Genomic DNA, 10,835 nt, shown 5'->3' on the forward strand with positions numbered 1-10,835 from the left:
ACCGCTGGCAATGAACATGAAACCCTGAGCATGAAAACCCCTGGCACTGTGCATGGAACCAAGATCACAAAACCCTTGGCAACGATCGGGTCATTTAAAAGTAATTAGAAGCCTTAATGTAGGGCTTAATGTGTAATGGGCACTGCAATGTGTGGCATAATGTATCACGAGCATTGCGATGTATGGCATAATGTATCACGGACATTGTGGTATGTGGTATTATGTATCATGGGCATTGTATGTGGTATAATGTCTCAGGGGCATTGCAGTGTGTGGCATCATTTATAACGGGCATTACGGTGTGTGGCATAATGTGTCACAGGCATTACGGTGTGTGGCATATTGTGTAATGGGCATTATGATGTGTAGCATAATGTGTAAGGGGCATTACTATAAGGAGGAAAAATGACAAATAATGTAAGTGGCATGAATCAGTGGTGGCCAATGTCTCGGCGTGCAGGTTGCAAAACTGGGGTACAAGGTAGTCTTTTCCCACAACGAAATGTCGCTTTCAGTGAAGCTACACCCATTCTAGCAAGGCCATGCCCCTTTTCCCAGTGTGCACCTGCGGCGAGCGCAAATTCATCACTTTTCTAGTGGCAATTATGGGCGCCAGAGAATTTTTTGGCTTGGGGGAGAAAAATTTCTAGTTACGCCACTGCACTCAGCACTGGAAGAGTGTATATTAGAGACGCAAGTAACACTCAGCACTGGAAGGGTGTATACTAGGGAAGCAGGTAATACTCTGCACTGGAAGGGTATACAGTATACTAGGGATGCAGGTAACACTCAGCACTGGAAGAGTGTATATTAGAGACGCTGGTAACACTCAGCACTGGAAGTTACTAGAGACGCCGGTAACACTCAGCAATGGAAGGGTGTATACTAGAGATGCCAGTAACTCAGCAATGGAAGGGTATATACTAGAGACACCGGTAACAACCAGCACTGGAAGGGTGTATATTAAAGACGTCAGTAACACTCAGCAAAGGTGTGTAAAGATAACACTCAGCACTGAAAGGGTGTCTATTAACGATGCAGGGAACACTCGGCACTGGAAGTATACTAGCGACTCCGGTAACAATCAGTATTATAAGGGTGTATATTAGAGACATCAGTAACACTCAGCACTAAAAGGGTGTATATTAGGGAAGCAGGTAACACACAGCATTGACAGTGAGTATAGAGAGTGAATAAATAAGTATACTGCTGGCAAACAGCACAGCCCTGCCTGGAGATTACTACAGAACACTGCAGGGAAAGCCGTTGACCTGTCTGCACGGCATCTGCAGTGTACGGTGAATCTATCTCTACATACTGCTTACTACATCTCCTGTCCATAGTTATACCCGGGGGAGCTGCACAGCACAGCTGGCAGTAAGTATGTAGTGCACTTGCTGTAAGAAGCACAATGCAAGTGACACAAGGGCAGGACTTGCTGCATGTCAGAGACTTTCTCATCCAACTCCAAGTACAAACACTCACACGGCGACATCAGGCAGGTGATAGGAAGACCAGGAAGGAGGAGGGAGGAGCTAAGCACAATCCAGGGTAATGCGGGACAGCTCCAATCATGAAGCTTCCGCCCCAGCTGGCGCGCCCCTTGCTGTCCACACACAGTACCTGCATGTAAATTGCCCCCATACAATCTGCTAATATACAAACAATTGGGAAGGAGTTGGGTTTGGGAGACCGTCGGTCACCATACCGACCCTGGGATCCCGGTCTCTACATTGCCGGTGGAACAGGGGGGAGGAGGGCTGACGAGATCCACAAAGCCCCTTGCAGGTGCCATAAAGCCCCTTGCATATAAAGGTTTCTTTTCGTGGGGGTATGCCTTCCTTATTTCTCTTGACCGTGCTTATTATTGTCACCACAGGGGTTAAGTGGAATCAGTGGAATAGGAGCATACCTAAACTTACGGGTTTAGATGTTCTCTTAATCATGTAAAGGTTTCTTTTCTGGGGGTTCTCCTCGGTATGTCCCCATCTCACTTCTCCTCGTATAATAACAGAAGTAAGTGATATGCGGCAGAAGTAGTCATCAAATCACAGTGTCTCACAGCAAGCTTGCTGCCTGTTTTCCCATGTACTGTAGTAAGCCACTTACTACAGTACCTGGGAAAACAGGCAGCAAGCCTGTCACGTATTTCTGCGATTATACGAGAAGTGAGACTGGGAGAAAATAAACCTTTACACGATTAAGAGAACATCTAAATCCGTAAGTTTAGGTATGCTCCTATTCCACATAACCCCTGTGGTGACCATAATAAGCACAGTGAAGGGAAAGAGGGAAGGCATACCCCCACGAAAAGAAACCTTTATACGTGGAAGTTTTCACCCCCATCATTGAGTACGGTATGACACTCAATAAGCGCACTATAATGGAGGATCAGGATTTCTGACTATCCCTCATCTAGTCTGTGTTTACCACCAAGGGGGCTTGTTACCCCATTCTTAAGACATATTACACTATTGTACTTCTTTTCCTCCTATCCTATGTTCAGGATTGTCGTGAGGAAAAGGATGTGCAGGACATTACTATCGCACAGAGGACAATTCAGAAGGACATTATGAACAGCATCTCATTAAGACTTTGGACTTGTGAGCGTCAATCAGTATGTGGTATCCATTTGTATTTGTGCTAACATAGTATGTAAATGGGTGTTTTACATGTATCACATATAGACCTTCAGCTCCAGGTGTGCGCAGGACCACTCTTTCATATTTTTCTCTTCATGTGCAGCCTCCTCCCAGGCCCCCTCCTCTCTCACATCAGCGCAGTAGACAGAGCACTAGGGTCACTGGTAGAACCTAGCACTGTGCCAGAGTCTAGTATACATGCCAGTGGCGGAACAAGCAAGCGGTGGGCCCAGGTGCGACAAAATGCTTTGCCCCCCCCCCAGTCCACCCCAGGGGCAGTGCGCGCCGTAGGCGCGCGCAAAAATACATAGTGGCGTGGCTTCGTGGGGAAGGGGTGTGGCCACAAAATAATACCAACACAGTAGTCTCCATTATTCAAATTACGCCGCACAGTAGCACCACTACACCAGGTAGAGACCCTTTTACACCTTACAGCGAACAGATTCCTCTTTTTACACATTACAGCAGACAGCGTGCCCTTTTTACACATAACGGCAGACCGCGTGCCCTTGTTACACATTACGGCAGACAGCGTGCCCTCTTTACACATTACAGCAGACAGCGTGCCCTTGTTACACATAGCGGCAGACAGCGTGCCCTTTTTACACATTACGGCAGACAGCGTGCCCTTGTTACACATTACGGCAGACCGCGTGCCCTTGTTACACATTACGGCAGACAGCGTGCCTTGTTACACATTACGGCAGACAGCGTCCCCATTTTTACACATTACGGCAGGCAGATTCCCCATTTTTACACATAGCAGCAGGCAGATTCCCCTGTTTTACACATAGCGTCAGGCAGTCCCCCTGTTTTACACATAGCGTCAGGCAGTCCCCCTTTTTTACACATTATGGCAGGCAGATTCCCCTTTTTACACATTGCGTCGGGCAGATTACCCCTTTTTACACATTGCGGCAGGTATGCCCCCCTTTTTACACATTGCGGCAGGTAGTCCCCCCTTTTTACACAGTGCAGCAGGTAGTCCCCCATTTTTACACAGTGCGGCAGGTAGTCCCCCATTTTTACACATTGCGGCAGGCAGGCACAAGAAAGAAGGAAAGAAGGAAAGAAAGAAGGAAAGAAGGAAAGAAAGAAAGAAAGAAAGGAAGAAAGAAAGAAAGAAAGAAAGAAAGAAAGAAAGAAAGAAAGAAAGAAAGAAAGAAAGAAAGAAAGAAAGAAAGAAAGAAAGAAAGAAAGAAAGAAAGAAAGAAAGAAAGAAAGAAGAATTATACTTACCCTCTCCGCTGGCTCAGGCTCCTCGGTGCAGCGTCAGAGACGATTCCCGGGCTGGAGAGAAGGAGGAGGAGGGAGGCTGAGAAGGGAGCCGCAGCAGCGCTGTGTTACTGGTGGAGGCGCTGCTGCTGCTGCCCCTCTGCTTCCCTATAGGCTGTTCTCGGAAGACAGCCTATAGGGAAGCAGAGGGGCAGCAGCAGCAGCGCCTCCACCAGTAACAAAGCGCTGCTGCGGCTCCCTTCTCAGCCTCCCTCCTCCTCCTTCCCCCGTCTGTAGTACCGCTGCTCCTCTCCTCTCCTCTCTTCGCCGGGCGGCTGTGCGCTGCGGGCAGCGGTTGCCCGCAGCGCACAGCGGCATGTAATGAGTCAGTTTGACTCATTACATGCTTGGGCCCCTGGACAGAGGCGGGCCCCAGTGCAGTGCACTGCCTGCACTGCCGGTAGTTCCGCCTCTGATGCATGCGCAGGTCACTAAGATGGCATGGCAGCCATTTTACTTGTGATTTTGCCACTGCAAATGCGCAAAATACAATGCAGCGGCCTTTTTTTTATTTGTGGAGCGTTTGGGAGCAAATGGTTGATTGTCATTTGCTCTCATTCATAACCAGATTTTCATTCCAACCAGCCAGATCAGATAGATAATTGTATAGTGTATGTCCAGCTTAGGACCGCTCTGATTTGCAGGCAAGGAAATGGATAGCACTGCCTCGGAAAGTGTGAGTGGTTATGCAAATTAGCAACCTGCATACATTGGGGGTGCGGTTTATCAGGATTTTAACTGGATATATTTTGGGATATATGAAATTGTTCCACACAGTGATATTCTAACACTAACATTTGCCTGTGGTTCCACTTGCGTGGTGTCTTATTGCTCAGCGGAACTAATTTTACAAAGATAGTAGTGCCATCTAAGACTGTGATGTATATTTATATTGGCCACATTGATGACAAAATTTCATTGTAATATTTGCAGTTTTTCCTTCAGGGATTAACACAAAAAGATGCTTGGGGGTAATAACTAATGAGCATTTGCCCCTGCTACTGGCTGATTATCATAGTGAAGCAGATACTTACGGGAAACTGCAGGCACTTGAATTATATGTGGTATAAACATAGTCTCACCTGCACCACATCCCGTTAGAATCTCTGCCTCAGTAAGGTTGCCCTGCAGAGAAGTGGCTAAGTCGGGTTCTGTTGCATAACTTGGGTGATCAAGGCCTGCAGAAGCATGATCGAAACCTCAACTTTCAGTGCGCCGAATGTCAAGCGTCTGGTTTTCACTTTATTGCTCCTCTTCCTGATGTCACATCGAGATCATACATACCTCAGTTTCTTTCTAGGTCACTTAGCTATACAATAGTGAAAACATGATCCAAGTTCATCCAGTAGTTTTTGCGTGATTCAGGAACTCCTTCTCCATAGTTCGTAAACAGTCCCTAGAAGCAGATTTTTCTACAAAAATTGCTATGTACAGACAAAACTCTTACAGTATTATTATATGTATAGATTTATTAATTAAAAATAATATTGCATGTAAATACCTCATGTTTCTACAACTACATATTGCAATATATATTTGTAATACAGTATTAATTTGTTTTGCAATATGCCACATGTATGCTAATACGGCTCATTTGGTAGCGTACAACTATCTCGCTGGCCTTTAGGCTAGTCTGTTCGGTTCTCATGAGTTGTAAACTTGCAATCTACTATATATGTTTTGTTATACATGGGATAAATCAGGATGGTGAATAGTGTCACGGGGAGATGGATTGAGGCGCTAGTCTGATGATTTTTACACTACTGTCATTATATTACATATTGTCACATAAGATTCATCAGAAATATACTGAAATCACACTTGTTTAATAAACTTAAATATTCACCATAATATTACATTCCCCACAGCTAACTTGCAAAAAGGGGTGGGGAGGGGGGGGGGGGGGGGGGGTAAAGGCAAAGAGGGTCCATGGTAGATGTATTAAGCCTGGAGAAGTAATAAAGTGGAAGGCTAATGCCCCAGCCAATCAGCTCCTAACTGGCAAGCTACAGGCTGAGCTTGAAAAATGACAGTTAGGAGCTGGCTGGCTGGTGCCTGATCTACCACTGTATCACTTCTCCAGGACTAAACCATCTGCCCCAGTGTAACTGGTTGAACAGAAAAGTGTGAATTAGATATGGGGTAAGTGAGAAAATAAGAGAAGACCTAATATAACACACAATAGAGACTACTTCCATGCTGGAAATAAAATCACAGGATAGAAGGCTGGTGTCGCAGGTAGCTGCACATGCGCATTTCGTAGGTGTGTTGGTTGTGTTTAGTGTTAAGTGAGTTGGGCATTGCATCAAACTGCTATTATCTATCTCCCCCTCCTGTTTTCTTTGTTATCCCCTGATATCCTTTTCCCCCTTTTTGGGGAATATGCACAAAGGACATTCTTCCTTAGGATAAAATTCTTCCTATATGTGGGGAGCTGTGGTGGTTGTTTTGAGAGCTGTCTAGACCAGAGGTTCACAAACTGTGTGCCGTGGCTCCCTGGGGTGCCTCGGGACACTTGCAGGGGTGCCCTGGGTTGGTGGTCCAGGACCAATTCAAATTATTTATGGTTAATATAATAGGCAAAACCAGTGCTGGTGGCTGCCAGTCATAAAATATGTGGCCAAACAGAAGCAAATCTTGTCCCTCACCACACAACTGACCCCAAGGATGACATATAAACGCGATCTACTTAATGTAATATTTCTTTCTAAATAAGAAATTTTTGGCCTAGGGGTGCCGTGAAAAAAATTATGATATTATAGGGCACCGTGATTCAAAAATGTTTGGAAACCACTGGTCTAGACCCTCTAGCAGATCATTTTGGATAAACCCAGCTCTGTGGGGTACATTTACTAAGCAGTGTTAAGAGAGGAGAAGTGAGCCATTGGAGAAGTTGCCCATGGCAACCAATCAGCACTGAAGTAACATCTATAATTTGCATACTATAAAATGATACAGAGCTGCTGATTGGTTGATGGGGAAATTTCTCCACTGGCTCACTTCTCCGTTCTTATCACTGCTTAGTAAATGTACCCCATGTGAGTATGAAGGGGAGCTGAGTGAAGAGACGGAAGTAGGATTAGGGATAACATTTAGGAATATAATGCAGGGCCGGTTCAAGCCCGCTCTGCGCCCCGGGCAGGAAACTGGGCGTGGCCTAATACAGGGGGCGTGGTCAGTTACGACCCCTGTACATTACTAGCGCCGCTTGACTGCTGAGCGGTGCGCGATGATGTCATCGCGCACCGCACAGCAAAGGTACACTCCACGAAGGGAAACTAGACGCGTAGCGTCTAGTTCCCTTCACAGGAGGCGGGGACACAGCGGGCAGCGGAGGCGGACGGGGGACACAGCGGGCAGCAGTGGCGGATCTTGCCACGGTGCGGCGCCCTCCGGATGGCGCCAGCGCCCTCCGGAAGGCGGCGCCCCGGGCAAAAGTCCTGCTTGCCCGTGGCAAAATCCGCTACTGATATAATGGAATCTGTGTAAATACAGCAGATATACAGTAAATGTACCAACAAGATGTGAGTGTGCAAGAGGTTAGTGGTCAGGGAACATTATAGTCTGGAAGAAAGTCCTGCTGTGTGGGGAGGGCATTCCGCAGAATGGTTGCAGCCAGAGCCGGCCCTAACCAATATGATGCCATAGCCAAGATTTTTGCTGGTGCCCCCAAGCATTGCCGCTAGTTCTGCCTCTGACCCTGCGTCCCTTTCCCAGAACCATCACCCCTCACCCATAGCAGTCCTCATTTTGGTGTTCCTACCCCCTATATTTTAAATAGGAGCAGTGCTGACATTTGGCACACAGCTCAAAAAGGAGTGTGTTCTTGCTGGGAAGGAGCATGGCCACACAATAGTACCCCCAATTCAAATTACGTCACACAATAATGCAACTTTATTCACATTATATCATGCGATAGTGTCCCTTCTTTACGCTACATTACACAGTAGTACCACTTAAACTTATAAACGTTACTCCTCACAGTTGTACTCCTTATTCACATAAAATCACACCATATTGCTCTTTATTCACATTAGACCACACTGTAGTGCCCTTTCTACTGTATATGTTACGCCACACAGTAGAGCACCTTATACACATAATGCCACACATGAGTAATGCCCTTATACGCATAATACCACACAGTAATGCCCCTTACACATATGACACACATTACTAATGTCCTTATAAACATAATGCGCCTTACATATTAAGCTGCACATTATTAATGCCCTTATACATATAATGACACACATAGGGGGTAATTCTGAGTTGATCGCAGCAGCAAGTTTGTTAGCAATTGGGCAAAACCATGTGCACTGCAGGGGGGGCAGATATAACATTTGCAGAGAGAGATTTGGGTGGGTTATATTGTTTCTGTGCAGGGTAAATACTGGCTGCTTTATTTTTACACTGCAATTTAGATTTCAGTTTGAATACACCCCACCCAAATCTAACTCTCTCTGCACATGTTATATCTGCCCCTCCTGCAGTGCACATGGGGGGTCATTCCGAGTTGTTCGCTCGCAAGCTGCTTTTAGCAGCATTGCACACACTAAGCCGCCGCCTACTGGGAGTGAATCTTAGCTTATCAAAATTGCGAACGAAAGATTCGCAATATTGCGAAAATACTTCTCTGTGCAGTTTCTGAGTAGCTCGAGACTTACTCTGCCAGTGCGATCAGTTCAGTGCTTGTCGTTCCTGGTTTGACGTCACAAACACACCCAGCGTTCGCCCAGACACTCCTCCGTTTCTCCAGCCACTCCCGCGTTTTTCCCAGAAACGGTAGCGTTTTTTCACACACACCCATAAAACGGCCAGTTTCCGCCCAGAAACACCCACTTCCTGTCAATCACATTACGAACACCAGAACGAAGAAAAAACCTTGTAATGCCGTGAGTAAAATTCCTAACTACATAGCAAATTTACTTGGCGCAGTCGCACTGCGGACATTGCGCATGCGCAGTAGCGACTAATCACTCCGTTGCGAAAAAAAATAGCGAGCGAACAACTCGGAATGACCCCCAAGGTTTTGCCCAACTGCTAACAAATTTGCTGCTGCAATCAACTCAGAATTAGGCCCATAGTGCCCATCACACATATGCGGAACACTACTTCACAACCAACCCTCCCATACACAGCACTCACCTGGCCGCTGACACTGTGACCTCTGCCTCTGCATGTATACAGATGTGTCCACATACATCTTGCCTCAATATGTCATGAAGCAGGAGTTTCTGGCATGGGTCAGCAGGCAGCTCTGCTAACGTCGGGCACCCTTTTTGTTAAAAAAAAGCATCTTATTTGCATTGCTATGTGGCTAGGATGACACGCAGCTTCTGCTGGTTTAAATGATATGAAGCATGCCTATATTCTGTGTGTGACTGTGGATGTATCTGCATATGAAATGCTATGTTACAGTGATTTCTAGGAATACACTAACATTTAATTTTGTATGCAGAAACAGCCGCAGTCACACACAGAATATAGGCATGCCACATATCATATTAATCAGCAGAAGCTGCTTGTGCCCCTAAATGCCCTAGGCAATTGCCTACTTTGCCTATGCCTAAGGCCGGCTCTGATTGCAGTCCATCCAAAAAAACAAATGGGAGCAGGTGAAGATGAGAGAGACAGACCTTGTACAGAGAGGAGGGGGCAACTTGGAAGACACTTGAGAAAAGTGAAGAGATGTAGGTTGATACGGTTTTGTCAAGGACATTAAAACTATTATAAGTACTTGATATTGATTCCCGAAAACCAGTCTATGAAGAGCTGCCAGTCAGGGACATATAGCATGGTGTATATATACGTAGTTTTGTTATGTAATAGTTCTTTAGATAAAATGAATTGCAACAGGAGGTCCTTTAACATATGAGCTAAAACTAAAAACAAAAAAATGGATTGGTTTGAATAACATATGAACTTTATTAAATACAAATTGCTTTCTTGTCCACTCAATAAGACATTACAAATTATTAAAATATCAGAAGATGACAAAGAATACAGAAAGAAAAACCCCAATAGAATAATATTGTTTCCTCTCTTCTGCAACGTACAGGGGAGAGTCACATACAGAGTGGGCATGTGTAATATTTCATTTAAAAGGACAGTATCTCTCTCACATGAATGAATAATCTCAACTTCCATAAACCCACACTTTAGTAAAATATACCCCTTGGAGTCAACAGCAATGCTACAGAAAACAAAACATCCAGTCTTGGCCTGTCTGATGGGGACTGTGAGGTCATGCTGTGATGTCATAATGGTGGCAGCCTAGATCAAGGCTGTGCTGTTGCTGCATCACTCATACACATATCACCAACCAAAAGAGATACTCGCATAAGGTTAGTGACTGTACAGATATAAGAGCAGATTAGTGTGATGCGACGGCAGACTTGGGAAGTGACTACTGTAATATATGACTTATTACCTTGAGGACAGGACAGTATTGGATAAAAACAAAATCTCACACCTACTGGGGCAGTACCATACTCAGCAGCTACTAGGGCTGCATCTGGGATCTCTGTTTGGAAATGTTAGATGTCTCAGATAAGGGAGATATTGTGCAATCCAGACATATTCTCCTGTTTCGAGATGTTTCATGAGCTCTGGATGGCACTATGTCCCATTATGCCCCGCCTCCTAAGTCCCAGTATGCGGACTGTTCCAGTTTTTTTAATGTGCAGAGGTGTGATAGATGTATATTGTGCTTTAGCCATTACTTTTGTTTTTCAAAAACTCAGAAAGCATATTAAGAAAGGTATAATAGGTTTATATTTTACTCCAAAAAATAGGGATAACATGATCCAATAAGAATTTGCTGTGATCCCTTGTGGATTGTTTTCAGATGGATGAAAATCTTGACTTATTTTTGAAAGCAAAAACATTCTGAAATGACTTTAAAATAATAAAAAG

General features: G+C 45.1%; 1 long non-coding RNA gene across 1 annotated transcript; it reads left to right on the top strand.

Annotated features, from left to right (window-relative positions):
• The first annotated feature begins 5,961 nt into the window (after window positions 1-5,961).
• Window positions 5,962-9,661, top strand: LOC135051660 (uncharacterized). The gene is made up of 2 exons (XR_010242212.1): window positions 5,962-6,059; window positions 9,379-9,661. It is a non-coding gene; the product is annotated as an uncharacterized LOC135051660 (long non-coding RNA).
• The last annotated feature ends 1,174 nt before the right edge of the window (window positions 9,662-10,835 follow it).

This window comes from Pseudophryne corroboree, chromosome 1 (assembly GCF_028390025.1).
Source record: "Pseudophryne corroboree isolate aPseCor3 chromosome 1, aPseCor3.hap2, whole genome shotgun sequence".
Taxonomy (NCBI): Eukaryota; Metazoa; Chordata; class Amphibia; order Anura; family Myobatrachidae; genus Pseudophryne; species Pseudophryne corroboree.